At 44.0% G+C, this 18,861-nt stretch overlaps 1 protein-coding gene across 2 annotated transcripts in view; it reads right to left on the bottom strand.

The window, feature by feature from the left end:
- LOC124171049 (CUGBP Elav-like family member 5) overlaps positions 1-18,861 on the bottom strand; it is a 379,376-nt gene that overhangs the window by 351,499 nt on the left and 9,016 nt on the right. Inside the window, exon 1 of one of the 2 annotated variants that reach the window (XR_006867638.1) lies at positions 6,846-7,693. The exons of the other annotated variant lie outside the window; for it this stretch is intronic. The gene's annotated coding sequence lies outside the window, so the exon portion shown is untranslated. Of the gene's footprint in view, positions 1-6,845; positions 7,694-18,861 lie in introns of those variants that run through there. 2 annotated transcript variants of the gene reach the window in all.

Here is an 18,861-nt window from a genome sequence, read left to right as displayed (position 1 = left end):
TTTTAATTATAACACTTTCATATACAAGGATATTTATTTTCTTGCTGGTCATTTTATCGTACAAAATATCTATTTTATGATTTAAGACTATTTGATATAATGCTCACATGGTTATTCCAACAAAAACAATAGTGTTCCATTTTTGGAACACTGGGAACGGGTAGGTATCAACTTTTTATCCAGCTCATAAATTGCATTACCATCAAAATCCAGGTCCTAGTGGAACTATGTTCATTAATACTGAATTGGCGGCAAAGAAAACATTTCAAGTGTGACACACAATTATTACCTAGTGAAAAGGCTGAAGCCGAAAAGCAACAGTTCTCCAAAAAATCATATTTTAGCACATAAAGAAATGATTTTGTCTTCGTCAAAATGAGCCCACTGGTACAATTAAAAAAATCAAACTTCTCCATGAAACTTTGACATTGGTGCACATTAGGCATCTTATTCACTCAATTTTTCAAACACACACACTGGTTTGGGTAAATGAGGGTAGAGATAATCCCAAACTAAGCTACATGCCAGTGAAGTCATTGTGCGGAACGCGCCGGAGCGTATCGTTCCGGCACTGGTTAACTAAAGACATAATAGTCGAATAACATTTTTATCAATTTTTTTGCTTCATTTTTTCCAATATAAACATTCTAAACCAAAATGAAAAAAAAATTAATAAAATGTAAATAACAACTTGCAATAAAAAAACACAGAGTAATATTTCACTTCTAAAAAAATCTAGTTCTTCTAAAGGAAATTGGGTTCTGGCACTGCCTTTTTTGCCATGACGTCACAGCTACAGGCCTGTAATTTCACATTATTAAGGATAGAGTGACCGCCTCCTTCCCCTGGGCCTGCTCGCGAGGAATTACTTGGGGATCGTCCGATGCCCTCACTCAAGAATAGAACCTGGGACTCTTCGGAAAGCGAAACTAACACTCTACCCACTAGTCTACTACGTTCACATTGCATAAAACAGACAATTTCCCCTGCCTAGTAGGAATTTTATTGGCATTAGGTGTCAGTAGCAACATGAGAGTTTGGTTAATGAAAGCAGTTATGTAACCTATGAGAAAAACTTTATCACTTTGTTCATCCAAAATTGATTGGCAACCATTATATAAAACGAAACGCCAAGGATGCCATCCAAAATTAAACCTAAATATGATATCTCCGTACAATATCCCAAAAGAGATTCGGCAAAAATAGGAGCGGCGGACAGAAACCCATCAATTGCAAAACAGGGAAGCCATCATTCATAGTAACCCGTTCAACACAAAACATCCGACGAGGAGCAGACTGTCATGAAACCATTTTCCCGATCTGCCACTCGTGATAAAGAGAAAGTAGTCACGTGACTTCGGCACATTTAGAAGCTCGAGTCTCACAAATGTGAAGAGGACATATCGCTCAAATAGTGTAATCAATCCCTTATCATCCAATGCAAGCTAAAATGCAGTATCGGCACCACTGCACAGACAAATTTTCACAGATATGGATAAATAAAATATAAAGGCTACCAAGCTCATTACTGACAGAACTCAAAACATCTTGACATTGACTACAGTCTTGTGAACGATCCATCTTGAAACCGCACAGTTATTGCCATTTTCTTGAAAGATTTGTTTCGGAAATTAGACGGGATAGTGCTTTTCAGCCTCAATTTAGGTTACCTTCAAAAGGGACCAAATTAATCACTTTCATATGATAGATGCAACCGAATTCCATATTTAATCTGTGTCGCACTATTTCCGCATGCTACTTTCTCATTTATTACTAGCGTTGAACACGCCTCTCAAAAGACATAAATCCGGTGTTTACACGAATTCTTCAAGCACTGACGGCTGGGGTGATGGATTACTTCCTCCTCACAAACCCGCAAGGGAAAAAATAATAGACCAACCCTGATTAAAATCCAATTACCATTTTTCCCTCTCCATTTCTTTGGCCCGTTTTGGCGGAAAATTTCTACACGTATCCACTTCAATTTCCGAGATTTTATTACGGAAATTATGGGTTTCCATCGAGGGACGGAGAAAAAGTCCAGCACTTTTCTTGTAGGGCGCATTTTGAAAACCGAGCAACGTATCCGCTAAAAATAGCACTCGCCAAATACCTACTCGGCGAATTCCAGCCGTCGGATACCCTCGTTGCGGGATAGAGCGCGTAGTCGAGCCCTGCATTCCCCAATGCATGCATGCCATGAGCTCGATGATGAATATCGATCAAAATGCTAAACTGCTTTATTATTCACCTCCCCCGCAAACGCTCGAGGTCAAGGACACACCGGTCTCTTTTTTTAAGTGGACTGATTTCTTTCCGTAACGGGCGGAGTATAGTAGAGAGCACCTCTGTGTTCCTGTTACCTACTCTGGGAAATCTCCTCTGGGTGCCACCCGGCCTTATGGTCCACAGCACAATCAAGAGCCAGGAGTATGCAGTTTGGCGGAAGGAAACCTATTTACGCCGTCCCTAGAGTACTAACTTCTTGCGCGGAGGACCAGAAGCAGAATGCGGGGGAGGCGGTCAAGTTCTCCATTGATATTCCATCCCCATTGGTACACAGGAAGGGAGGGGAAGGGGCTATTGAAGCACATCGCATCATCCCTTTAATGGAATGCTGAACCGCGAAGGTCAAACTCTAATTCGAAATAATAGGAATAATTAAAATCAACAAGTAAAGGCTATGAATTCAAAGCACTCATTACACGACGATGAGGTGAGAATTACTAATAATTTCTGCCTCAGGTAAAGACAGTAAAAATGAATGCAAGTTGAAATATTTCAATCTTCTTATGTACTCTTTGGTGTCTTAATAATTCGTCACACGGTGGTGGATGAGATTGGTGTCGCTGAATAGAACAGGATGAAATTCATTACTGCCTAGCTTATAATTATTCAAAATCATTTCCATAATAAAATTGAGAGCTTTAATAGAAGGAGATAAGCATGCAAGCTGAAATTATTCGGTTTTCTTATCCCTGTCTACACTTTAGCGTCCAATGAATTTCAACGATCAGTAGTGGATGAGGTTGCTTTTGCTAGCTTCAAATGGAACAAGGTACGTTTAGTTTCTCCCTCGCTTAAATATTTATTCATAAGCATTTTCATTGCCATTGAAATATTTGAATGGTAACAACACAATACCGAAGGCAGTTTACCCGAAAAATACCAGTTTAATAAACACAAGGACTCGTGCCTTCTGAAGAGACTTAAACCGTAGTTTCTTCGTAATTTTAAGTAAGTAAGCAAGGTAATATTGTATTCAACACAATGTTTCCACCTCTTTACTACTTATAGCTAACATTTTTCTGCATTAGAGACTCCGGTGACCACTATTTAAAATCTCCCGGTGGGCGATAGGTAAGCAACAGCGGTCAAACTGTACTTAACTTCCACTGGAGAACAAAGAGTTATCTTCGGTGCACGTTACAGCGCGTTACAACGTGATTTCATGGCGATAGTTAATGCACCACAACTTATAGTATAGGAAACCATGACGGTCACTGAGAATTTAAACAAGAGTAGGTTACTGGCAGTGCCAATCTATTCGTCAGTCTATCCAATCCATCCGTCCAATCTATCAGGGAAATCTATTCCTATCCATTTTTTGATGTTCTGCTTTGTGGAGGAACCTATCACTCAGGTATTTCATGTCATCATGAGAACTTAGACAAATTGGTAAGCGAGGCATTTTATAGGGAATAGATGCATCGTAGACTGATATCCAGTGTAACCAAAACCTACCTAAAACAAAACGCCAGTATTTCCGAGCGTTAAAGTCCAATCTGTGCAGCGCAGACCACCTTGGAACAACGATCCATGTGGGATGGATATTTTCTTTTTACAAAATACGATGTCCACTAAGCGAACAAGAGATGATCCCTATCCCTCTGAACAAACACGAGAGAGAAACGGGTCAATTAAATTATCAGGGACAATTCTCATTTCTCATCGGCTAAGAAATATTCCCGATATGACAGGTAGAGTTAATACCACTGCCCTAAAGTTGCTGACAAGCGATATTCGGATTTCAAACACAAGAGGATTTCAATCGTTCATCGTAATGAGCTGGTTCCATGATTGCTGAACAAAAGCTGCCAATAATCTCCGACATCAAATTCATTTAAGGTCAGCATCAGCAAATAAATTTCCCTTCCTCATCCACCACGTAAAGCGGACCTCGAAAGTTATCTTTATCCACCCACCCTCTAACTAACAGACAATTAAGACCTCTGGTCTTAACATCGTCCTCTCCCATGTGTCTGAGGGGGCCGAAAACTCTCCTCGCGGCCTCCTGAACTTCGATGCCGGCGGAACAGACGGCGTCGTCGCCGTGGGTACATACATGAGGTGGAGGAGGCATCCCTGTCTCGCGCGGTGGGCAAGCGGTCGCCGAGGGTTCGTGCACCCAGACACGCGGGCCGGCGCCGCCGCCGTCAGAGGGGGAGGAGGGGCGTCGGGGGCGCCCGTTTTGCAATGGGAGGTGGTGGGGGCAGAAGGCAAGACACGCGCTCGCTCGCCTGTCGTCCTCTCCTTACCCTCCTCGCCCGTGCAACAACCGGTTCCATTTTGGGCAGCATCGATCCACGAGAACCACCCTTCTCTCTTCCTCCACCGCTCCCTCACTACCACACGCCGTCCACCACACCACCACCCGCACCATTCCTTCCCCACCCCCTGCCTCGCCCACACCCTCAAAACCCACTCCCAACATCTCAACTCTCCCTCAACCCACGATAATGTGTGTACGATCCGAGACGACTCACGGGCATGGGCGCGTGTGCTGTGCCTTGGGGAGGTCCTCTTTTACTACATGTGGTCCCTTGGCAGTCAGCGCCGATCAAGGCTGAAATGGAGCAGTTAATTGAAATATATAAGGAAGTATCCCACAACAATATGTGTCTGAAGTATGAAAGATTTCATAAGATTAACTTCCACTAAAGTAAAAAAAGGATCGAGATAACCGTAGCGCCTTCGCTTGTTCTGTGACTTCATTTGCTCTTGAAATCAGCCATGACCCTGACCGTTGGATGAATAATTTGTTTCGATTTATCAATAGAAATTTATCATAGATGCCTTTCTAGTAAAACTGCATGCGACGCGGAAAGTAAGTTAGAAAGAGCAATCAGCGAATTACTTCAGCATTAACGAGAACGGTATCAAAAGAGATAACGAGATAACCCAGTTTGATTTCCACAGCAGAAACAGGTCACAAAATAGAAACGCAAAAAGGCATTTCCAGTCAGCCTCATTCTTCAGCGTGAAGCAAGGTTGAGGGAAACAAGGCATGAGTGGGCGCGTAGAGGTCTGTGCGGACACGTTGAATCGAGCGTGGAATATTCACTCTACTAGACTACGGTGTAAGAGGGGGGAGGGATCGGAGGAAGGAAGGAAATCCCCCTGGAGCCGGCACAAGCGCCGCCGCGGGGTGACCCGCGCCCCTCCCCTTCCTCAGGGGGGTACAGCGGAGGGAGACCCGAGTGAAGGTCGCGGGATTCGAATCCCAGGACGGGGCGCGGCAGTGGCGGAGCCGCGCGTCACGTGATGAGTTATCGCCAATTCGACGCCGCCGGCGGCAGCCGTGGATATCGCCGTCGTCGATTGGGAGAGGGAAGCGCCCATTTGGCGCCCGTCCTGGCCCATCGGCCGGCGACCGCCCGAGCGGAGGAGAGGGCGGAAGAGCCGCGAGATTTAAAGGTGCCGGCGCGAGTGAGTGGAATGTCGCACACCCAGCGCGGATGTGTTCCAATGGACCGAAGACATGACTGCTGTCGAATAAAACCGAATGATGATTCGTTTCCCATTTCCAAAGGGTACTCAGTGAATGAGAGGTGAGTGAATGATGGTGCTGAAGTTGGATTGTAAGTGCAGTGATTAACATTAACTTATACACCTTCATAATGACTTATTAATTTGAAATCTAGGTCGGTGTATTAAATTTCCGTTGAATCTTAGAAAGTCATTTCATTTCAATGAACAACCGGTAAGCTTTTCGTCTGGAATACTATGAAATAGAGGCCAACTTTTCGGGGAAAGTCAACGATGGATGGAAACTAATCAATTAACACGTATAGATCGAAGAGTGAAACCACTCCAGTAGAGAAGTTGGACCACTAAGTTCAATCAAATCGTCATTGGTTAAAAGCATGGTTATCGTATGCAGTTAGGTACGGTGAGAGGTGCTACATGAAAATGAGAAAATGCCAGAGGAAAAAATATCGTAAAACAATCCGAAAATCAGTGTCTACACGTCCTCATTCTAAACCCTATACTATGTATAGAAAACGACAATCTTCTATGAAAGTTGCATAGGCATCTATTAAAAAGGACGCAAAATGCCCTTAATCCTGATATCCATAAATGATCAGCGAATCCAAATACCGAAGGGCATTACTGATGAATACGCTGAAATATTGAACGACGTAAATCCCACCGCAGAAGCCATGAATATTATACACAGCCAGTCCATTACAGAGGGCATTCATAATCATAGCATCACCATCCACAGGGGGGAACGAGAGCTTCACGATGAGGGCCACCGTGACCTTATTTGTGCCCTACGACCCCGCACACCGAAACGTCCCACGAAGAAACACCCCACGTGGCACAGAAATATAAAGGAACGCATGCAATGCGTCGAAGCGACATCTTCGAACCGGTCGAGCGGCTTTATAAACTTGGCATCTGACAATCGGTTATGCACATAATCATCCCTAATACTCAAAAAGATGGTTTTAAACTACAATCATCACATTCCTCTCTACTCATATCCATCGTTGATTGGTTTCCATCACTCTCCACGCGACGTGCATCACATTAGGAGACACCACTACACATGGACTCACCGCACTCCTCTATCCACGATGGGACGTTCGTGTACCACCTTCTCCTCCTTCTCCTCCTCGCCTTCCCAAAACGGCCAAGTCACCCCTCACAACTTCCACTCTCTTCCTCCTCCTTTTCGAGAGCCGCTCTCAATAAATCATACCAACACCACCTCCCCTTCCACTTAGAGAGATATCACTGAATCACTGACCGACTCGCGGCTCCGGCGGCCGGCGGCGATCGGGCGAACACACTCCCAGGCGCCAGGTCGCACTGCCTCCGGGCGGCGCTCGCGAAGAAAGCAAAAGGTGGGTTTACGGGATGGAGGGTTTTGTGTGAGGAGCGCCTCGACGTATCACACAGAAGACAGAGAGATGATGAAAGGGTGAGAGGATGATGAGTTGGGCGCGAAGCGAAGGGACGAACCAAGCGCGCCGAGAAGAGAGACCGGTCCACGACGAATCGGAGCGACTTAGTGAGGAGAGAGACAAGAGAGGTCCTGGGCCGCGCCGCCGTGCCGGACCCCGTATGATCCCGCCCGCTCCGCTCGAAGGGGAGACTGCGGTGGAGGACCGCTCAAGTCCCCGAGGAATGTTTGGGAATGAGAGAGAGAGAGAGAGAGTAAGACAGATTGGGTTGTGAAGAGGATGGAAAATTGATATGAGGTAGGACGGCTTGCGTGAAAGTGGTTTAAAATCAAGCGGGAAGAGAGTCAACACGCGGCCGGCCGGGTCCTGCGGGGATGACCGGTGAGGATGGGGAAACAGAAGGGGAGGAAACTAGAAGTGATGGCGATGAGAGAGATAGAGAGAGCAGAGGGATGTGAAGAGGAAAGGAGGAAGGGGAAATAGAGATGAGAATGAGATGAAGATGGGAGAGAGAGGATAGGTGGGATGAATGGCGATGAACGAGAGAAGAGAGGGATAAGAGATGGTTGGATGGATAGAGAGAGATAGAGAGAGGGGGCGGTGTGTGAGTGGCGGGCGAGGGGGCACTCCGACTGGGCGGCGCGGAGTGCGAACCCCGGTGCGAGTCTCCAGTCGCGTATGGTATATCACTTGCTGAGCTCCCCGCGCAACGTCCACACTCCCACGCCACCGTAAGCACACTGCGAGGATGACGGCGCTGGGGAGCGGGGGCGGCGGGGGTGGGGAAGAGGGGGCGCGAGAGGGGAGGGGGGAGGGATTGGGTGGGACCCCTCCCGGCCTCTCTCTCTCTCTGGAGTGTGCGTGCTACGGCGCCCCCCTCCTCCCTGCCTCCCCGCCAACCCCCGCCCCCCAAGCCTTCATTCCTCCACCACCAGAATGCACTCTCCTCTCTCTCTCTTCCTCTCTCTCATTCCGATCTCCCCTCCTCCTTCTCCTCTTCTTTCTCTCTTTCTCTCTCTCTCTCTCCATGAGAAAAAATATCTCCACCATCAGGCCCCCGAGTTCCCATTCCACGCGCCCCTCTCCCTTGAGCACTTTGCGTGAGCACTATGGAAAAGGCTGAAATCGGCAAAAAAAATAAGTGAAGAGAGAGGAGAATGAGGGGAGGGGTCGGATGGAAGGATGTAGGTGAGGCATAAGTGGGGAGGGAATGAGATATAGAGAGGGAGGCCAGAGAAGAGGACGAATCGAGGTGAGGGGAAGAGAATAGAAATTGCGCGAGGTTTGCCGCACGAAGTAGAGGGATGGAAATCCAAAGTGAGTAGTACTGACAACGACATGATTAATACGAATATTAATGGGAAATAGGACAATATTTACTACGATAGTAATTAAGTATTTAGTATTTACAAGAATTTTACACAAATTTCATTTTTATAACTATCAACTTTCTGGAAAGCACATTTACTAATATCCCAATAGGTGAAACAACTCCGATGGGCTGGTTTGAATCTACAACTTCCTGGTAAAAAAACGAGGGATTAAACTCACCGGCGACGAGGCCAGAAAGAATTTGAAGAGGAAGAATCCAGGTGGGATAGAGAACGAAAATGGGGAGTCAGATTGGCGTATGGAGGAGAGGGATGAGAAGGTGAAAAAGAGATACCCCTCTCTCTCTCTCTCTCTCTTTCTCTTCCAACATTACTGCGTCTCTCCTGTTTCATTCGCTCCACCTCTGTCCCCATCTCATACAGAGAGGGACACACAGAGAGAGAATATAATGACGCCCGAAAGGCACCACTCTCCTGCCTTTTTTCCTCCCTCCCCCATCCCTCCACCTCTCCGAGAGAGAGAGAGACAACGTTCGACTTAACGACGCGGCCGGCGCGCTAATTCTCTCTATCCCATCCTGCCCACCCCTCCCTCACAAAGCTCGAAATGCAAGAAAAAAATGTAGAAGGAAAAAAAACCTTTGAGGAGCAGTAGAAGAGAAGGGGGAGGGTGGGAAGAGGGGGTGGTTAGTGAGGGGTATGGTGTATAGTTAGAGTTTGGAGAGGGAGATAGAGAGGAGTAGAGAGAGGATACTCGTGGAGGTGCATTCTCCGAGCACACAATATGGGTGAGGTGGTGGTGGTGGTGGTGTTTGGGGGATGAGTTTCGGAGGGGAGTGAATCGAAACGAAAGGGAAAATACGACGAGAGCTCCCTCTCTCTCTCTCTTTAATTCTCACGTGAAAACGAACGGTGAGGAAGACCACTGTTCGGGACACATGGGAAGGGAGGGAGTGCGGCGGGGTGGGGAGGGAGTTGGTGGGGGTAAAAGAGGGGTAAGAGGGTGGCATATGGGAGGATGTATACGACTGCGCTGCGAGAGAGCGACCACGTGCGACGGCGGAGGAATAGGATGTTTTCGTCCGCGAGCAATGAGAGAGCCTTGGAGGGAGTGAGCATGCAGTATACGCGTATATGCGAGTGTATGCGAGCGTCGGAATGTTCGTAGGCATCGATGTGAAGTCCATGTCCCTTTGGGTGGTTTTCAGAGAGATTGCTCGTTGAGCGATGTCGGAAATCGAAATTCGATTGTTTCAAACAATCGATGAGGTACGATGCTGGGTGTCGAGCGATGGCCATCGATTATCAGCTGATACTCGATAGCAAACAATGGTCATCGATTGCCGATAGGCAGCTTATAATCTAATTTGAATTATGGTCATCGAGTGTCAATGAACAAACATGGTCATCTTTAGGCCTTAAAATTGGCAGCATTCGAAAAAAGGATGACATTTTGGCAACCATTTGGCCATCGAAAATTAATTGATCAGCCTTTTAAAATCACAGGCCTTCGGTAATTGGTAGAACATTGAGAATCGCTAGATATTCGGCAATGACGACGGTCAAGATGATAGAACGTTAGTTAGCTCCTCTAATCATCGCATTAGCGGTTACACAAATTTTGTTCGTAATACTTCATGGATATCCTTCACTTACGCAGTCATTCAACGTTAAGGTTAGCTTAGACAAAGCAGAGAAGGTTGAAAGTATATCCCTCGTGGACAACATATTCCTAAGTTCGTACGCGAAACATTTAACGACGCAATCAACTCGTAGGTATCCAGAGTAGTGAAGTTCATTGAGAATTGTTAAATAATCGATTACCAGGGCATCATCGACAGTACGAACACCGTAGACAAGAAGAATACACTTGATAAAAAGGAAGACTAACTGGCTGAAATAAGATCGTCGACAATATGAAGACCATAGGCGTGAAGATGACCATCGACAACTGTCCACTGAAAAAATTACATGATCGAAGAAAAGGCCTTCATCGACAGGAAGAAAACTAACTGCGAAAATAAGACCATCTACATTAAGTAGAACGTTAACAGGTTAATTGTTCATGGAAAAAATATTCTTTTTCTCTGGGATCAGAGGGGGAGGAATAATCTCGGGCGGGTAAAATAGTGATGTATTCCCATCAGGAATGGCAATAGACACTAAACGAAAGTCAAAACCAGTAAAATTTCCATAGTTTCGTTCCCGGCAGCGAAATGTAGAATCGAAACGAAACGGATTTACACCTGGGGAGCTAAGCTCAGAGTCGGAACGAAATCGGAGTCAAAACTACTTCGGGTCGAAACTAAAGTAAAACTCTGAGACGAAACGAAACGTAGATAATGTTCCGCACCGGAAGGACCACGTGTTTCACCTTCGAACAGTTTAGTTTCGACCCACACACCAATTTCGAAGTGTGGTTGAATGAAATAGAGGCTCGGCTTACCGCCATTAGATGCTTGGGGCACTTATATTTTTACCACAAACATGAGAACGGTGAACGCAAAATGCCCATTCGATTTTTAGCTCAATTTTTTAACCTCTCTGCACATATGTCAAATGTAATGGGTCGTAACTATTCTCTCTTATCTCCCTCCACCCAACTTTTGGGATCGAAACTTAACTATGAGCAGCGGAGTTTCGATTAATTTAGTTTCATTCCCGGGAGTAAAGTTTCGTCCCGGGTCGAAACTCGACTCCTTGGTAATTTTAATTTCATGCAGGGATGAAACTAAACATAGGCCTCGTATTTTCGTTTACCTCTGGGTCGAAACGAAATATTTTCGCTTCGTTTCACTTGCTACTCCTGATTCCCACCATGTTAGTGAATATAAAATTCTAACGGCAAGAGAGATCTTTCATCTCCCGATCCTTGCTTTCATTAGAGAGATTCCAACGAAAAACTAAAATTATATCCCCCTAATTGTGCCCTAATAATAAGTAATGTCACAATAAAAATGGGCTTTATCCTCATATCATTATGGAGATCGTAATGAAAATTCCACACGACTCTTGGCGATGATTCATTAGTAGTAAAAAAGCATGTTGACAACAACTAGACCATAAACACATATTTGATCCGTCGTCAATCTACTACTACATTAAACTGTTTTCTGAGAAATTCGCCCAATTCATTGTGGTAACTAGGGCCATAAAAACTTTATTTAAATATAAATGGAGCTACAGATAACATCTCCTGAACAAGACAGCATTGATTCAAAAAGTAATTTACAGATCTGCAAAAAAATATGACCTAATTCAACTTCATGTTGCATTTATGGATGCCATTTTCGAAAGCATACGATCACAATTGAATGACGTGATTGGTCGAAGTGACCAATGCCATCTGTTAGCATGTTGTTTACTTCGATTGAATATTTTACCAGCATTGACACTCAATAAGGAGGAGTATCACGATTTTAGTTACATTCACCGTAAAGTATTCTATTTGATAACTTTTCCCATTTTCTATTATTATACCGAAGTAGGTGGTTTCATTTCTGGCTCCACCTTTTGGTAACTACGCAGCCACCTCGTGGGTTTTTTTATACCTTTACTACGAGTTTCGTCGAGGCAGAACTTCATGCGGGCAGAATATGTTAAAAATAATAGCACTCGCTACATCCGTTAGTGCCGTGTTCCATTTAAAGGGGGCCAACACAGGGTTTCTCCCCGTCCTCCATCCACCGCAGTCCCACCCTTAACAGGCCATATTGCCCAAAATGTTGCTCCCCTCCAAATAACCGACCCAATCGAAATGAACGTCATGTCCACTAGCCTTACAGGCGAGGAAGAAAAAAAGTGATCGATGCGCATCATATATTTTTGAAGGATATCGTTTCTTCAGGCACGCAGCCAACGTCCTGTCGAAACGACCGCGGGAGGACCCAATGTTGGTGGAATTGCCACGTTCACAAAAAAAAATGCACTTTAAGGGATGGGCATGAAAAATCGCTGAAACACGATATTTCTTAGAATATCGCCCAATCAGGCACTTAGCCAAGGCACAGTCAACAAAATGAACGTAAGAGCATCGAATGCCGTCGAAATGCATGCATTCTAATAATGACAACGGAAACAGAGGAAGATGTAGTCGTGCGGCAGAGCACCACAGGATCATTATTCTGGAGTTGCTGCACTATGTGAAATGTATTTATTTAATCATGAGAATCTAAGAATATCATATATTTCGATTCTTTGAGGCTTTAAAACTAATGTACTTTCCATTTCATCATTTTTCGAAACAAGAAAAAGTATTACCTTCTTTAGCGGAAATCAGAAAGCACTGTTGGTCTAACTTTCTTTTATTAGTATGGAGTATGTTTCACTCATTTTCACTATTCCCGCTTATGATGAGTCCACATAATATTTATTTTCTATTCCATCTCCGCATATTCTATGCAGTCGCTATTTTACAAACACAAAAACCCTTAGGTCATGAACAAAGAGTAAGAATGCATTTGCGACACGGTCGGTTATACATGGGATAATATTATGTCCTGAACTAAACTTTCCAAACTGTAAGTCGACTGATATCCACTCTCGTGATAAAATATACCCGAATTGGATTCCAAATCCACGGCGTAATTTCTTTTAGCATACACCAAAGCGATAACTTTCCATTAGGATGGAATACACTGTCCTCACTGGTCTCAATTGTTCGACAGCAATGCGACATACGAGTATATCACGGATGATAACACGCTCACACATTTAAAAAAGCAATATTCGCCATGAACATGACGAACTAAACCGATAAATATTCATGAACTTCTCACCAAAATTATTTATTTGTTGAGAGTAGGTCGAAATTTATTAGGACTTACTGAATGGAAGAAAAGCCTCCTAGAGGAACAGCATTAGTTTTGGGACCAAGGAGAAATTCCTGAAAAGTTTCTTACGGAGTATGCGAACATATCAATGTGAGACATGGAACATAAGTAGAATGAAATGACCAAACGTGAAACTGCAGAATTGTGATTTGGAAGAGGGTTACAAGAGCTGAGTGGACGAAAAGGAAAACTAATTCACGTGTTTTAAATGAAGTCCACATAGGAAGAGATATATTGGAAAAAAATAAAACAATAAAAGCTCATAACACTCTTACGCGGGCACGACAACTTCACTTAGAACATTGAAGAAGGAAAAATTATTAGTAAAATAGAGAAAGGACGACGGAAAACTTCATGCATAAGGGCAGGGACATAAAGCGTGACGGAAACCGAATGCCGAGAGCGACGAGTGACAAGAGATTCCCTACACGGACGCAGTCGATGTAGCCGGGCGTCTCCCGGGATAAGTGACTGTAGTTAAGCGCAACGTTGAACCCAAGCACCATCGATGATGTAAACAAAGGTGGACTTGCTATCTTTTACTGGTGATGATAAATATTAATTTCAAAGAAACGGATAAAGACGTAGCTATATATTTCGGACTCCTGTAAGTTTTTATCGTAATGCATTTTAGTTCATTTATTCGTTAGTCTCCATGCAACGAAAATGTAATTTATCACATACTGGGAAACGAAAATATTACCATTAAAATCCTATAAATCTTCAATAGAAGACCAACATGTTCACAAGTCGGACCAACGTGTTCACAAATCGCAAATATCTCTTTATTTCTCCAGTGTTTTCGATTGCAGTTTACCATTACTTAGAGGGAGTTCATTGTTGGTTGTCCGTGATCGGGAAACATGAAGAAATGGAAGTTGGGCTTCTCTCAAGTGTCGAGTTTGCGTTTACGTTCATGTCTTGAGTGTTCCTATCATAAGCTTCCCCGTCAGCCATCTCTTCGTGCATTCCCGTAGGTGGAGAACGTCATGGGTTCACGTTGTGTCCCAGCCAGTGACGTCATGGCAAAATTAGCTGTGCCGGAATGCACTTTCCTAGCCTTTTTTAGCAGTGAAATATTACTCTATATTTTTTAGTACAAGTTATTATTTACATTTTTTGGCAACGTTTGTATATATTAGAAATTTTGAGGCAACAAAATTGATAAAAGTGTTATTTGACTATTGTCTTTTGTTAACCAGTGCCGGAACGGCCTGGCGTCTAAATGGGGTCGACCTCTTACAATAACATGAAGAGAAGGCTGAAGATATTATTCGGCGGAAATAATGACTGCAGCATCAAAAGCAGCCTTAAGGAGAGAAGAAGAAGTGGGATAGGATGTAGATGCAAATATTTTAAGAGTCGACAATCAATTTTTCCGTTTTCTCGGGAGGTAGATTTAAATGCCCCCAATCGGTACTTCAGCGGAGTCTCATGTAATTTAGATGCCCCCGAAACTGTGTAACCCCTCTGCATTGCTAGATTCTCTCTCTCTCTCTCACTAGCCCGCTCTTATTCATCTGCCCCAGAAACCAGATACCGCAGAAAACTTCAAGGCATCGACGGGTAATTGCGGAATCGGATATTTGGTTTTACGCAATTACCACCTAAAAAAAGTGGACGACAACAAAAATGGCAGAACTATATTTATTACAATAGTCACTGGAACAAAGGCATCCATGGACCATCAAACAAAAAATAAATTTCTAAGCAAATAAATAAAGAACACTCATGTATAATAAATGAGGGAGCAATAGAGTAGCCAGGATTTTGAAATGGGGGGTGTACGGGGCCCTTCCGGGATGTATGGAAAACACCCAGTGCACAGGGGGGTCCGGGAACATTTTGGGATTTTTGATGTTGAAAACGTGATTTTTTGGACTCAAAAAGAGTAATTTTGAACGAGTATTTATTAAAATAAAGTATATAATGTATATAAAATAAAGTAATAAAGGCTAAAGGGGGGGTTTTACCTCGGAAAATCCCCACGTGCCCACGCCATTGTATGGGAGAATATTCATAAATCCCAACAATCCAAATTTAGATGCCCACGGAAGTGTGTAACACCTCTGCATTGCAAGATTCCTTCCCTCACTGGCCCGTTCTTATTCATCTGCCCCAGAAACGGGAGAGCGCGGAACACGTCGAGGCGACGACGGGTAATCGCGGAATCCGACGAAATGGTGAAGAGAGAGGTGGGACGGGCGTGAAGGGAGGGCGCAGAACAGAAGTGCGACGCGGGCTGTCGTGGGAAGGGTTCCAAGGCTGGTGGTGATATGGGTGCCCGATGGTGTCCGTAGTGGTGGTGGTGGCGGCGGGCGATGGTGGCGGTGCCCTGGGCGGGGGTGAGAACGCAGACGAGGTGGATGAGGAGGTATCGATCAGTATCGCCCATAATAAGCCTTCGACGAGGGTCTATATACACCCCCTTCCGAAGAAAACCACCCCTTCTACCTCCTCCTCCCGAAACCCGATAATAATTGGTTTGTTATCTCCCCACCGGTGCGACGTAACTTATCTCTACTCGATATTATGTCCGGATTTCTTTGCTGATAGAAAGGCCGGAGGAGGGTCGAAGGAGAAACTCAAAACAGTTGCGCGTAGGCGCAATAATTTATCCGTCCCGATAGTACGTGACTCCCTCTTGTTTTTGCGATCCAGGATTTTAGGAAGTTTGGCAACAGAAACTCATAATGGGTGGACATAGGGGAGTTGTGGACCGGGTTCAGTTTCCCTCTATGCCCGCAGAGGTAACTTTAAGAGTCCGTGCGTGAAAAATGGGACAAACCTAACTAAGGTAACCTCTCACTTCAAAATAAGAGAAAAAATATAACTGGACGAGGTGACATGAAAAGAAAGTACATTGAAATGATTACATCCCCATACAACGGATTATTTACTAATGCGGTGGAATGCTTACATATGGCTTCTTCGTTCCTTCTCTGACACACTGGGGAAATCTATACCGATTAAGCTTTCAGAAGACTGGAAGCATATTTACGCTTCACTTTCTAAGGAATCATTGCGGCTAATGGTAAATATTTTCTTTGTGATATTTCCATTGATGGGAAATTCTGAAACATATTTTGTTTTCTAAACTAGCAAAGATATTTAACTTGCAACTACAAACTGAGCAATTAAATCAGACAATGATTTGGTAATTATGTAATCAATGATTTCCTATGCTAATCAGGAGCTAAAGGACAATATGAGTAATTTTTATGCATATATCTTCCTAAAAAATAATAAGCCAAAAACGACGGGATGTCTGATGCTACATCAAATGTAATCACCGGGGACTAATGAGTCCCGTTAGAACTACCAAATTATAAAATGCAGAAATCACAGTCTTTGAACTAAAAAGCTGCACATTTTTGGCTCTATCCTCAGTCCATGATATATTTTCCACTTCAATTTCTCAAAAATTGCAAGGTTTCGTAAATATACGGCTTGTACCTTCTCGTGCGGTAGTGAATAATAACTAATAATTAAACATTGTGCATTTTACCATGGGTGTGGCGGTTAATTGGGTAGAGCGGTGGACTACTAGCTAAAGGGCCTTTGACATACATTCCTGAGAATTCTAGAGATATAATGCTCAGAAATTCTTGCAGTACCGTGTATTCATTGTCAGAACTACAGGGATCACTACTAGGATTTTGGAGATGATCTAGGGAAAGAAATTCGAAATCCTTCGAAATGTCTAAATCACACATAGTGCAGTCATAATTTCTAAGTCACAAAACCCTTTGTGCGACTTAGACATTGACCGAGAACTCCCTACAGATAATGATATTCTCAACATCTACTTATTGGCACCCTATTCTCAACAAACACTTTCAGTTGATCAAATGGTTATTATATTTTTTACAATACCACAACTTGGGCATCGTGGTCGGTTAATTATCCACGGTGGAAGCCACTAGCTCTGTTGCATAAGCAGGTTGTTCCACCGTTACAAAAGATTCCAAATCAAATTACAACAAGTAAGACAGAATGAGAGTGAAATAATAACCGTCCCTAACTCAAAGTAGAAATAAGGAGACTATGACACTCCTACATTTAAATTCATTTGCAGGTTATAAATATTTCAACCACTATGATATTCACCTCTCATTCATTTTATCAGACTATAACTCTGCATGATTGGCAGGATACGTTCTGCAAAGGCCATTTTTGCACGAATTCAGGGTAACCTTGAAATCCACTTTCCACCGGCAGTCTTCTCAAAAAATTCTGACGGTTAAAAGTTAAAATACGAACATTCTGGAGAGGAAAAAATCATCTTCCCTCCTTAAGATTCGAACTCAGTTGCTGTTCAGATCAAATTATTTTACCCGCTGATTTTTTGCAGCTCAAATACTATTCCGGAGAACTCACTAACTTAGTAAACTTTCGTGCCGATTATTCCGTTGATATTTTAAGAGTTAAAAGCTAAAGTTTTATGCCCAGCAGCCGTATAACCTTTCTTCTCCACCCACGCAAAGGACAAGATAGGATATGGAAAGATTTTGGAGTGGTGGTCGCATCATCACCGGTGGGACGGTCGGTCACGTGTTGCGACCGCTCCGCGAAGAACCTACATAATGGGGCAGCTGGGTAAATAAGGGCCATGCGGCGAGTGCAGAGGGCCGCGACCACGAGATAAGTGCTCAAGTATCTCAACCCCCGCCTCCAAAGTAACATTCTTAGCCGCCCTCTGCCAACTCTCCCCTTAGAACACACCGAATATTAGATTCACGCAGGGGCGGATTCAGCATCAAATTTGAGGGGGTAGGGGGGTCATGACCTAGGTCCGGGGAGTATGGAATACCCCCCGGGATAGAGGGGCGTTGTCCCGGGTTAAATTTTTTTTAGGGAGTGCTGCGCGCTACGATAAATACATCTCAAACTTCTCTCACGTTTGGGTCATGTGGCCATGCATTTGTATATGTACTCCCTTTACTCCTTTACAAGGATACAAAAACTATAAACTAGCAAAAATTATTTTTTTTTTTATTTTGGGGGGAGGGCCACGACCCCTATGAACCCTATCTAAATCCACCGCTGGGTTCACGTTCATTAAGACGGCGCCGCGACTTTGTTTTCCGTTCCGGTGAACCAATTCACTCGCCCCAACCAGTCAGTTTATAACAGAACTTATATTTTCGCTCATGTTTGTGTGTTGTCGTTGTTGTGTTTTGTTTGTGCGTAAAAGAAACTTGTAAAGAACATATTTATAGACTGAGCATTTTACACTACATAAATAGTCACCCACTCAGTGATCCAACTCGAAGGCTGGTTTGGTTAGGTGAAGATTGAAGACTAGGTCACAGGCGTGTGACCTTCGCACATTCATGGTAGGGGGGGGGGGGCAGTTCATTTCCCTGGGCCATTTCACGCTTCGCGGATTTTGTTTTGGGGTTGTTCGAAGGTTTCACCCGTGATTTGAACCTAAGGCCCCTCGATCAGAAACCACGTGCTCTACCCACTAGGCTACCACACTCCATCACATAAATACAACCA

Source organism: Ischnura elegans, chromosome 1 (genome assembly GCF_921293095.1).
Source record: "Ischnura elegans chromosome 1, ioIscEleg1.1, whole genome shotgun sequence".
NCBI lineage: Eukaryota > Metazoa > Arthropoda > Insecta > Odonata > Coenagrionidae > Ischnura > Ischnura elegans.
Note: the sequence above shows the minus strand (reverse complement) of the source record. Positions and strands in the feature narration are given on the sequence as shown.